Raw genomic sequence first — 13463 nt, forward strand, 5'->3', positions numbered from 1 at the left:
GTTTTCCGGTTGTTTGTAGTTTTCTGTTTCTGTCTCCTTATCTTCCTCTTTTCCTTTGTGATTGACAAGTTTCTGTAGTGTTGTTTGGCTTTCTCTTTTTAAATTTTGTGCATCCACTACAGGTTTTAGGTTTGTGATTACCCTGAAGTTCTTATATAATATCCTGCATTATAGCAGTGTATATGAATTGGACAGTCACTTGAGTCTAAACACATTCTTTACACATTCCTGGGTGGCTCAGTTGCTTAAGCATCTGTCTTCAGTTCAGGTCTGATCCCAGGGTCCTGGGATCGAGCCCTACATCCAGCTCCCTGCTCAGCAGCCTGCTTCTCTCTCTCCCTCTGCCTGCTGTTCCCCCTTCTTGTGCTCTCTCTCTGTCTCTCCCTGTCAAATAAATAAATAAAAACTTCTAAAATCAATACATTCTTTTAAAAAAAATCTTCTCTTCCTTTTTCCTTAACTCTTCCATATATTATGTACATGCTATCATATTGACATATTATTTTGTATTTTACATCTTTTTACTCATAATTACTTATGCAATTTCTGGCCACTCATTTTCCATTTATTTATTTATTTATTTATTTATTTATAATTTATCTACTTATTTGACAGACAGAGATCACAAGTAGGAAGAGAGGCAGTCAGAGAGAGAAAGAAGAGAAATCAGGCTCCTGCTCTGCAGGGAGGCTCTGTGAGGCTCAATCTCAGGATCCAGGGACCATGACCTGAGCCAAAGGCAGAGGCTTTAACCCACTGATCCACCCAGGCGTCCCTCATTTTCCATTTTTAAAAGGTCAGTTTCACATTTATTGTAAGACTGTTTTGGTGATGATAAACTTTAGCTTTCGTTTCTCTAGGAAGATGTTGATCTCTCTTTGAAATCTGAACAGTAGTCTTGTCAAGTACATTCTTCTTGGTTGTACTTCTTTTTCCCTTCAGCACTTTGCACATATCGTGCCACTCATTCTGGCTTGCAGAGAGCTTCATTTATTTTGACACTGTTAAGATGAAGGGTTCACTGGGTTATCTTCTACTGCGGTGTAAAGTTTTTTGCTTGTTTGCTACCTGGAAATATGTGGAATATGACAGCACTAACACACACACACACACACACACAGAGTCATAGTATTCTTTTGGCGTTTCAAAATTTTCCTTCCTCCTTTAACCAGCATTACTCTAGCTGGTGGCCTGAGTTTTGCTCTGGCAGCCTGCTATGAGACGTCAAAGGGTACAGCAGGAATGTTCACCATCTGTCTCTCTAGTGAGCACAGCCCTTCTCAAGAGATTGTCATCCCATAACGGAAGTATCAAAACAAAGGTGCCCTGAGAATACCAATTCCAACTCCAACTCCAGCTCCCAAGGGTTGGAACATGCTGATGTCCACCCTGAGGTCAGCTGCACAATGCATATGACAGTGGGCAACTGTCCCAGCACCATCTGAGTAGGCAATCCACTCTACTTCTAATACCTGAGATCCAAGGAAAGATCAAAACCCCTGAGCTATATAAAGGCAAAGGACTCACACACAATGAAAAAGACATTCTTATAGACACTTGGAGAAATTTTATTATACTCATTAATTAACAATGAGTAAATAAAAAATTAAAAGAAAAGCAAGCACAGAGTAGGCTCCCCTGGAAGTGCCCCTGTGTAAGCGACGGGGGAGTGTCTCCAGGCAGGTCCTCCTGCAGTTACCCTAGAAATGTGGGAAATCTGGCGCAGATGCGGTTACAACCTGCACAGTTCTATCTTTTTCCTAGCAAGCTGTGAGCCTGTCTGAGGGCCCTCTGGTGCGACACCATGAAAGTAGTTGAGGCCACGGCAGCTCAGCTAGAAACTTTGAACTTTAATGGCACTGGTTTGGGGGATGGCCAAGGTCAGGCGGTGCAGTCTCAGGGCTATATATATGTTCCAGGATCACGGCCGTCACTGCAGTCGCATGAGGTGTCCCCGGACAGCAGACAGGACACGGATGTTCAGCCTGCCAAGGAGCAGTCACTTCAATTTCCTCCACAGTCAAGGCGGGAACTGCTCACCGTCCCTGAGCGCTGTAGAGCTGGCGGGGACACGGACTCTCTAGACACTTCAGCCTCCGATTTGGACTTGGACGGTGAAACAGATTCGGGTAGTTCAAGCGCCTCCTCATTCTCATCATCTTCCTCTTGTATATCACTTCCTCCACTGCTGTCAGGCGGAGAAGATGGCTGACAAACTGAGAAGGAAAACAAGAATTTTATTCTTAAAACAAAAGGTGAATTACTTTTTAATGGACTACTTTCTGTTGAAGAACTCACTATTATTCTGCATGAAGATACTGATTTAAAGCCCCTTGGGATGGTTTCAAGTATTATTGAGCAATTGGTAATAATTCCATTGATGATTAACCTATCTCCGGTTAATGGGAATGTAATGTTCTTTTGAGACTGTAATTTTTAAAAGCAATCGACAGGCAGCAGGAAAGATATTTGAGATATTTGAACCTGTTGCACATCCATTTATATCTCACGGTTTAATTCTTCAGAGCACATTGAGAGTAAAGGTATGATAATACAGGACACTATGTATTTTGGTCGGTCAAAGAAAGTCTTCACTCAGTACATAGTCACAGAAATGCCCAGAGTGTCTCAATCGCATTCCTCAGTCCCTGCGATATCAGTGAATCATTTTCCAAGAGCAAGTGTGACCCAGAAGAATGTACTCACTCTCTCAGTCCAATGTAGGTCAGGCCCATCCAAGGTCAAGCCTGAAATGGGCAAACTGGGTGGGAGGGATGTGAGTGCCAAATTATGGGAAAAGGCCTGGAGAACTGGCACTTTGGGCTCTCACCTTGAAAGCATAAAGGGAGAGAGGTCTGGGGCAGAAAAAGCAATGGAGACCCTGAGAAACCCTGAGAGCCTGATTGGAATCAGCCTGTGTCAGAGTCTCTGTCAGAGAAACTTATCTGCAAAGGCTGGACTGTATGCTGAAACCATGAGGCCAGGATCCTGCTCTCTGCTGACCTTCACCAAATAATCAGACCCACCGTTCACCAGGTGCCATTTCACTCCAAATGTTATGTACTTTATTTCAATAAATAATTTACTCTAATCCTCAGAGGAGAGTCTTTTCCTCATTGTAAATTTGAGAGACAGAAGCTCAACCATAGGAGAACACCTGTCAAGGGTCATTTGGTTGTGTGGCCAAATCCTACAGGAGCCAGGTGTACCCCAAGCTCAGCTGAGCTCTAAACAGAGGACATCAGATTGGGAGCACCAGCAATAGGAGTGCTCCAGATCAGACAGGCAGGAGGGGAGACAGAGATCATATTTGAACTTCTACTATAAAAAAGGAAACTTCTATTAGGAAGCTTTGAACTTAACTCTCTTAACATGTTTCTTGAATTTCTTTTTATAATCTGTATAATGTCTGTAAATATTTATTAGCTGCACATTGAAAATATATTCTGAAAGGAGTAGATGATCCAAAGAGTTCATTGTTCTGCTTGTGTTTCTCCAGTGTTCCCAGCACCATTTCTTGAAGGGACTATACTGTTTATTCAGTCTTCTTGGCTTCCTTACCTATTATTGGTTGACCACATGTGTTGGTATTTAATTCTGGGCTCTCTATTCTGTTCTATTGGTGCATAGGTTGCTTTTTTGCCATTACCACGTTGGATTCTGTTACTATGGCTTTGAGGTATGGTTTGAAATGAAGAAATGTGCTACCTCCAGCTTTGCTCTCTTTTTGCAGGATTGCTTTGGTTATTTGGAGTCTCCTATGCTTCCCCACAAATTTCAGAATGATTTCTTCTATTTCTATAAAAAAATGCCTTTGGTATTTTGATTGGGATCAGATTGACTCTGTAATGGTTGTGTAATATGGTCATTTCAACAGTATTAATTCTTCCAATCATAAACGTGGAATGTGTTTCCATTTGTTTGTGTCTTCAACTTCTTTCAGGAAAGTCTTGTAGTTTTCATTGTAAAGGTCCTTCACTTCCCTGGTTTCTTATATTCCTATTTCGTTGCTTTTGATGCTGTTTTCATTTTCTGATGCTTCACCATTAGCGTACAGGGATGCCACTGATTTTTGTAAGTACATTTGTAATATGTCACTTTATTGAATCATTGATTACTTTCAACAGATTTTTTTATTGACTCTTCAGATTTTTCTGTATGTAAGATGATATTTGTAAAGAGTGACATTTTCACTTCTTCCTTCCTGATGTCGAAGGATTTTCTTTCTTTCTCTTGCCTAATTGCTCTAGCTAGGACTTCTGCTACTATATTGAATAGAGGTGGTAAGAGTGTCCTTCCTTGTTATGTTCCTGTTCTTAGAGGAAATTCTTTCAATTTTTCTTCATTGAGTAGGATGTTTGCTATGGGTTTCCTGTAGGTGGCCGTTTACGCAATTCACAGCACTCACCATAGAAGTTTTTTAAAATTTTTTAGTAAACATATAATGTATTATTATCCCCAGGGGTACAGGTCTGCGAATCACCAGGTTGATACATTTCACAGCACTCACCATATCACATATCCTCCTGAATGTCCATAACCCCACCTCCCCCTTGCTACCCCCCTCCCCCCAGCCATAAAGAGAGCTCCTTTGTATGCCAGTTGCAATTTGGGGGCCTGTAGGCCCCATGTGATCCTCAACCCCAGGTTCTCAGGTGTTTGTGCCTCCCCTACAAGCCCGTCTTCCTGACCTTCAGCCTCCACCTGTGCCTCTCAAATGACTATTCTGGTCTTTTCAGGTTGTCTCCATCTTCCTAAGTCAGTCTTGTTCAGTTGTGTGTTTCTAGGAATGTACCCATTTCCTTTTTTTTTAATTTATTTATTTTTATTTATTTTCATCATAACAGTATTCATTATTTTTCCACCACACCCAGTGCTCCATGCAATCCATGCTCTCTATAATACCCATCACCTGGTACCGCGACCTCCCACCCCCTGCCCCTTCAAAACCCTCAGATTGTTTTTCAGAGTCCATAGTCTCTCATGGTTCAACTCCCCTCCAATTTCCTCCAACTCCTTCTCCTCTCTATCTTCCCATGTCTTCCATGATATTCGCTATGCTCCACAAATAAGTGAAACCATATGATAACTGACTCTCTCTGCTTGACTTATTTCACTCAGCATAATCTCTTTCAGTCCCGTCCATGTTGCTGAAAAAAGTTGGGTGTCCGTCCTTTCTGATGGAGGCATAATACTCCATAGTGTATATAGACCACATCTTCCTTATCCATTCGTCCATTGAAGGGCATCTTGGTCCTTTCCATAGTTTCGTGACCATGGCCATTGCTGCTATAAACATTGGGGTACAGATGGCCCTTCTTTTCACTCCATCTGTATCTTTGGGGTAAATACCCAGGAGTGCAATGGCAGGGTCATAGGGAAGTTCTATTTTTAATTTCTTGAGGAATCTCCACACTGTTCTGCAAAGAGTCTGCACCAACTTGCATCTCCACCAACAGTGGAAGAGGGTTCCCCTTTCTCCACATCCCCCAGCATATGTTCTTTCCTGTCTTGCTAATTTTGACCATTCTAACTGGTGTAAGTTGATATCTCAATGTGGTTTTAATTTGAATCTCCCTGAGGGCTAGGGATGATGAACACTTTTTCATGTGTCTGATAGCCATTTGTATGTCTACACTGGAGAAATGTCTGTTCGGATCTTCTGCCTATTTTTTGATATGATTGTCTGTTTTTTGTGCGTTGAATTTCAGGAGTTCTTTATAGATCCTGGATATCAATCTTTTGTCTGTTCTGTCATTTGCAAATATCTTCTCCCATTCCGTGGGTTGCCTCTTTGTTTTCTTGACTGTTTCCTTTGCTGTACAGAAGCTTTTGATGTTGATGAAGTCCCAAAAGTTCATCTTTGCTTTTGTTTCCTTTGCCTTTGGAGACATATCTTGAAAGAAGTTGCTGTGACTGGTATCGAAGAGATTACTGCCTAGTTCTCCTGTAGGATTCTGATGGATTCCTGTCTCACATTGAGTTCTTTTATCCATTTTGAGTTTATCTTTGTGTACGGTGTAATAGAATGGTTGAGTTTCATTCTTCAACATATAGCTGCCCAGGTTTCCCAGCACCATTTATTGAAGAGCTTGTCTTTTTTTCCACGGTATATTTTTTCCTGTTTTGTCAAAGATTATTTGACCATAGAGTTGAGGGTCTATATCTGGGCTCTCTACTCTGTTCCACTGGTCTATGTGTCTGTTTTTATGCCAGTACCATGCTGTCTTGGAAATATAGAGACAATCTACAGAAAGAAAGTCTTCCTTGACTTCTTAAGTCTTTTTCTACTTTCATTTTTCTTGACAATTTATCAATATTTTCTGCCTTTTTTGCTTCCTTTCACTGTATTAATTTAATTTTTGTGTGTATATAAGTTTTGCTCCCTTTCCAATTTTGGGATTGAGTTCCTTCTAACAAATAGATTAAAATGCACCCAGGACAAGTAGATCACCCCTTTTTTTCCATCTAGGAAATTATATTGTCTCTTCTTCCTCTCTCTTTTTTTTCCTTTATTATTTCTTCTTTTCTTTTTGGATTTGACTTCTTTGCATTTATCTGGTGTGTATTTCACAGGGATCATGGTTGATGTTTTTGATTGATTTCACTTGTTCATCCATTCTTCTCTGAACAAAATGACTAAAAGTGGGAATTCACAACAAAAGAAAGAACCAGGGTTAATGCTGTCATGGATCTAATCAATATGGATATAAGTAAAGTGTTGGAGATGGAATTCAGGATAATAATGATAAAGTTACTAACTGGGCCTGAAAAAAGTTTAAAAGACAGTTGACAGTCTCTTTAGTGCCAATATGAAACCCAAACAGTTCTAAATTTAAAATGCTTTAACTAAGATGCAGACTAAACTGGATATTTGAACAGCAATGGTAAATGAGGCAGAAGAGAGAGTAAGTGACATAGAAGACAAGTTGATGGAAAGGAAAGAAGTTGAGGAAAAGAGAGAACAACAAGTAATGGACCATTAGGGGAGACTTTGAGAAATCAGCAATGTCATCAAATGAAACAATATTAGAATTTTGGGGGTCCCTGAGAGAGAAGAAAGAGAAATTGAGGGCCAAAAGGTATATTTAGCAAAACATAGCTGAGGTCTTCCCAAATCTGGGGAAGGAAAGAGGTATTCAAGTCTAAGAGGTAGAGAGGACACTCCCAAAATCAATAAAAATAGATCCACACCACAACATGTAATAGTGAAGCTTGCAAATTTCAGAGATGAAAGCAAAATAATGAAAGCAGCTCAAGACAACAGGTTCTTAACCTACAATATTAGAAACACTAGGCTGGCAACAAATAAAATACTCGTTCTTCTGAAGCATGCATTGAACATTCTCCAAACAGATCACATCCCACATCACCAATCAAGTCTCAAGCAATACCAAAAGACTGGGATAACTCTCTGCATGTTTTCAGACAACAGTGATCTTGAATTCAATCACAGGAGGAAATTTGGAAGGTAATCAAACACTTGGAGGTTAAAGAGCATCCTATTAAAAAATGAAGGGTCAACCAGGAAATTAAAGAACTTTAAAAATTTATGAAAACACACTGTTCAAACCTTTGGGAAATAGCAAAAGCTGTCTTAAGAGGGAGCTGTATTTCAATACAAGCCTCTCTCAAAAATTAGAAAAATCTCACATACACAAGCTCTCCTTACACCTAAGAGAACTGGAGAAAGAAGAGCAAATATGGCTTAAACCAAGCTGGAGAAGAGAAATAATAAATACTAGAGCCGAAATTAGTGAACTAGAAGCCAGAGGAATAGTAGAACATATCAATGAAAGTAGAAGCTGGTTCACTGAAATAATTAATAAGATTGATAAACTCCCAGCCAGACTTTAAAAAAAGAAAAGAAAAAGGACTCTTGGGCACCTGGGTGGCTTAGTCAGTCAGGAACCTGCCTTCAGCTCAGGTCATGATCCCAGGTCTTAGGATCAAGTTCCGTATCAGGCTCCTGGCTCTGCAGGGAGTCTGCTTCTTCCTCTGTCCCTCCCCCAACTTGTTCTCTCTCTCGCTCATTTTCACGTTCTCTCTATCAGAAATGAATAAATAAAGCCAAATAAATTTGTTTAAAAGAAAAGAGAAGTGACGCAAATTAAGAAAACCATAGGTGAAAGAGGAGAGATCAAAACCAACACCAAGGAAATAGAAACAAATTTAAGAACATATTATAGCAGCTATATGCCAACCAGCAAGGAAATTGAAACAGTAATCAAAAATCTCTTGACAAAGAAGAATCCAGGGCCATATGACTCCAGGAGAATTATACCAAACATCTAAAGAAGAACTAATACCTACTCTTCTGAAGCTGCTTTAAAAAAAAAAAAAAAAGAAATGGAAAGAAATTTCCCAATCATTCTATGAGACCAGTTTTACCTTGATCCCAGAACCAGATAAAGATCCAACCAAAAAGGAGAGTTACTGACAAATATCCCTGATAAACCTAGATGCTAGAATTCTCACCAAGATACTACTAAATAGGATGCAACAGTACATTAAAAGGATTATTCACCACGACCAAGTGGAATTGATTCCTGCGATGCAAGCGAGGTTCAATGTTCACAAATCAATCAATGTGATAGATCACATAAATAAAAGAAAAGGCGAGAAGCATATGATCCTTTAAGTTGATGCAGAAAAAACATTTGATAAAATTCAAAATTCTTTCTTCATTAAAACTCTTCAAAGTGTAGGGATAGAGGGAACATGCATCAGTATCATTAAATTCATCTATGAAAAGCAGCAAATATCATTCTCAAAGGGAAGAAACAGAGCTTTTCCCTTAAGGTCAAGAACATGACAGGGATGCCCAGTCTCACTACTATTGTTCAACATAGTACTAGAAGTCCTAGCTTCAGCAATCAGACAACAAAAACAAATAAAAAGCATTCAAATTGGCAAAGAAGTCAAACTTTCTCTCTTCCCAGATGGCGTGGTACTTAATGTTCATCATCACTAGCCCTCAGGGAGATTCAAATTAAAACCACATTGAGATATCACTTATAACAGTTAGAATGGCCAAAATTAACAAGACAGGAAACAACATGTGTTGGAGGGGATGTGGAGAAAGGGGAACCCTCTTCCACTGTTGGTGGAAATGCAAGTTGGTGCAGCCTCTTTGCAGAACAGTGTGGAGATTCCTCAAGAAATTAAAAATAGAACTTCCCTATGACCCTGCCATTGCACTCCTGGGTATTTACCCCAAAGATACAGATGGAATGAAAAGAAGGGCCATCTGTACCCCAATGTTTATAGCAGCAATGGCCACGGTCACAAAACTATGGAAAGGACCAAGATGCCCTTCAACGGACAAATGGATAAGGAAGATGTGGTGCATATACACTGTGGAGTTTTATGCCTCCATCAGAAAGGACGAATACCCAACTTTTTTAGCAACATGGACGGGACTGAAAGAGATTATGCTGAGTGAAATAAGTCAAGCAGAGAGAGTCAATTATCATATGGTTTCACTTATTTGTGGAGCATAACAAATAGCATGGAGGCCATGAGGAAATAGAGAGGAGAAAAGACTTGGGGGAAATTGGAGAGGAGTTGAACCATGAGAGACTATGGACTCTGAAAAACAATCCGAGGGTTTTGAAGGGGCGAGGGGTGGGAGGTCAGGGTACCAAGTGGTGGGTATTATAGAGGGCACGGATTGCATGGAGCACTGGGTGTGGTGGAAAAAAAATGAATACTGTTATGCTGGAAATTAATTAATTAATTAAAAAAAAAGAAAACCCAAAAAACTCCACCCCAAAATTGCTAGAACTCATACAGCAATACAGCCATATGACAGGATACAAAATCAATGCACAGAAATCAGTTGCATTTCTATACATTAATAATGAGAGAGAACCACACACCATACACAAGGATAAACTCAAAATGGATGAAAGACCCAATGTGAAGCAGGAATCCATGAAAATCTCTGAGAACAAAGGCAGTAACCACTTCAACCTTGGCCAGAGCAAAGTCTTGCAAGACATGTCTCTAAAGGCAAGAGAAACAAAAGCAAAACTGAACTATTGGGACACAAACTGAGGGTTGTGAAAGGGGAGGTTGATGGGGGTATGGGGTAATTGGGTGATGGGCATTAAGGAGTACACACGAAGTGATGAGCACTGGGTGTATATGCAACTGATGAATCATTGAACAGTGCATCAGAAGCTAATGATGTACTAAATGTTGGCTAATTGAATTCAAATTTTAACAAAATGTTTTCCCTGTGTTCAATGATTTTTTTTTTTTTTTTTACCATTGTCTCATCACTCTCATTATTTTTGTTTTTTATTATATGGAGAGGATATTTTTATTTTTCATGTTTCCACTTTTTATAGGTATTTGTATATATTTCCCATTATTTTATTCCCTTAGACTGCTTTGTTGAATCACTGTTTAGTATCATGTTGTTTAGACTCTACGTGTTTGTGTGTTTTCCCGTTTTTTTCTTGTGGTTGATTTCTAGTTACATACCATAGGGGTCAAGAATAGTTGCATGGTATGCTTTCAATCTTTTTAAATTTACTGAGGCTTGTTTTATGCCCTAACATGTGATATACTCTAGATGTTCCATATACACTGGAAGAAAATGTGTATTCTGCTGTTTTGGGATGGAATGGTCTGTATACATCCATGTTGTCCACATGATCTCATTTCTCATCCAAAGACATGATTTCCATATTGATTTTCTGCCTTGATGATCTACCCATTGATGTACTTTGGGGTTAAAGCCCCCTACTCTTGCTGTGCCATATCATCTTGTCTCCTTATGTCCATTAATATTTGCTTTATATATTTAGGTGCTTCAGTGTTGGGTGCATAGATATTTAGAATTGTTATATCTCCCTGTTGGATTTACCCCTTTGCATTATGTAATGTCTTTCTCTGTCACTCATTACAGTCTGTGCTTTTTGTGTTTTTTTTTTAAATATTTTATTTATTTATTTATTTATTTATTTATTTATTTGACAGAGAGAAAGATCACAGGTAGACAGAGAAAGAGGGGGAAGCAGGCTCCCTGCTGAGCAGAGAGCCTGATGTGGGGCTTGATCCCAGAACCCTGAGATCATGATCTGAGCCAAAGGCAGAGGCTTAACCCACTGAGCCACCCAGGTGTCCCACAGTCTGTTTTTTAAATTCCATTTTTTCTGATATAACCATTTCTTCTCTGGGTTGTTATCATTTTGTTTGTTCGGTTATTTTTTGCTTCCAAACACATGCATCTATGTTTTCCATACCTTAGCTTTTACTCTGCATGTATCTCTACATCTGAGATGATCTCTTCTGGGCACCATACAGATAGGTCTTGCTTATTTATCCATTCTCTACCTTGTTATTTGATTGGAATATTTAGGCTCTTTACATTTAACGTAATTATTCACACATATGTCCTTATTGAAATTTTGTTATTTGTTGTCCGGTTGTTTGTAGTTTTCTGTTCCTGTCTCCTTACCTTCCTGCTTTTCTTTGTGACTGATGAGTTTCTATAGTGCTGTTTGGCATTCTCTTTTTTAAAATTTTGTATATCCACTACAGATTTTAGGTTTTCCATTACCCTGATGTTCTTATATAATATCCTGCATTATAGCAGTGTATATGAATTAGACAGTCACTTGAGTCTAAACACATTCTTTACACATCCCTGGGTGGCTCAGTTGCTTAAGCCTCTGCCTTCAGCTCTGGTCTGATCCCAGGGTCCTGGGATCAAGCCCTACATCCAGCTCCCGGCTCAGCAGCCTGCTTCTCTCTCCCTCTGCCTGCTGTTCCCCCTTCTTGTGCTCTCTCTCTTTCTCTCTCTGTCAAATAAAAAAAAAAAAAACCTTTAAAAAATAAATACATTCTTTAAAAAAAAATTCTCTTCCTTTTTCCTTATCTCTTCCATATATTATGTACATGCTATCATATTGACATTTTTTTTGTATTTTACATCTTTTAACTCATAACTTAGTTATACAATTTCTGGCTGCTCATTTTCCATTTATTTATTTATTTATTTATTTATTATTTGCCTATTTATTTGACAGACAGAGATCACAAGTAGGCAGAGAGAGAGAGAGGAGAAATCAGGCTCGATCCCAGGACCCCGGGACCATGACCTGAGCCAAAGGCAGAGGCTTTAACCCACTTATCCACCCAGCACCCCTCATTTTCCATTTTTTTAAAATGTCAGTTTCACATTTATTGTAAGAATGTTTTGGCGGTGGTAAACTTCTTTAGCTTTCATTTCTATAGGAAGATGTTGATCTCTCTTTCAAATCTGAACAATAGTCTTGTCAAGTACATTCTTCTTGGTTATAGTTCTTTTTCCTTTCAGGACTTTGTATATATCATGCCACTCATTCCAGCTTGCAGAGAGCTTCAGTTATTTTGACACTGTTAAGATGAAGAGGTTCACTGAGTTATCTTCTGCTGCAGGGTAAAATTTTTTGCTTGTTTGCTACCTGGAAAGATGTGGAATATGACAACACACACACACACACACACACACACACAGTCATAGTATTCTTTTGGCCTTTCAAAATTTTCCTTCCTCCTCTAACCAGGATTACTCTAGCTGGTGGGCTGAGTTTTGCCCTGGCAGCCTGCTATGAGGCATCAAAGGGTACAGTGGGTATGTTCACCATCCTCTGAGCCCACACATCTGCCCCTCGGTGATCACAGCCCCTCTCAAGAGATTGTCATCCCATAACCCAAGTATCAAAACATAGGTGCCCTGAGAATACCTTAAGGAACCCCCAAGGGGTGGAGCATGCTGATGTCCACCCTGAGGTCAGCTGCACAGTGCATGTGACAGTGGGCCCTGTCCCAGCACCCTCTGAGTAGGAGATCCACTCTGATTCTAATGTCTGAGATTCCAAGTTAAGTGAGGAGGCATCACTCCCACCAAAGCCCTGAGCTATATAAAGGCAAAGGACTCACAAACAAGGAAAAAGATATTCTTATAGACACTTGGAGAAATTTTATTACACTCATTAATTAACAATGAGTAAATAAGAAATTAAAAGAAAAGCAAGTGCAGAGTAGGCTCCCCTGGAAGTGCCCCTGTGTAAGTGGCGGGGGCATGTCTCCAGGAAGGTCCGCCTGCAGTTACCCTAGAAACGCATGGAATCTGGCGCAGATGTGGTTACAACCCGCACAGTTCTATCTTTTTCCTAATGAGCTCTGAGCCTGTCTGAGGGCCCTCTGGCACGACACCGTGGAAGTAGTTGAGGCCACGGCAGCTCAGCTTGAAACTCTGAAATTTAATGGCACCGGTTTGGGGGATGGCCAAGATCAAGCAGTGCAGTCTTGGAGCTGTATACCTGTCCCGGGGTCATGGCCGTCACTGCAGTCGCATGAGGTGTCCCTGGGCAGCAGACAGGACGTGGAGGTTCCGCCTGCCAAGGGGCAGCCACCTGAATTCCCTCCACAGTCAAGGCCAGGACCTCCCCCCGCAGGGAACTGCG

At 40.1% G+C, this 13463-nt stretch overlaps 1 pseudogene; it reads left to right on the forward strand.

Annotated features, from left to right (window-relative positions):
* Nucleotides 1-1804: 1804 nt before the first annotated feature.
* Nucleotides 1805-3016, forward strand: LOC123393330 (annotated as a pseudogene).
* The last annotated feature ends 10447 nt before the right edge of the window (nt 3017-13463 follow it).

Source organism: Mustela putorius, unplaced genomic scaffold (assembly GCF_011764305.1).
Source record: "Mustela putorius furo isolate JIRA1106 unplaced genomic scaffold, ASM1176430v1.1 tig00000824_pilon_pilon_pilon, whole genome shotgun sequence".
NCBI lineage: Eukaryota > Metazoa > Chordata > Mammalia > Carnivora > Mustelidae > Mustela > Mustela putorius.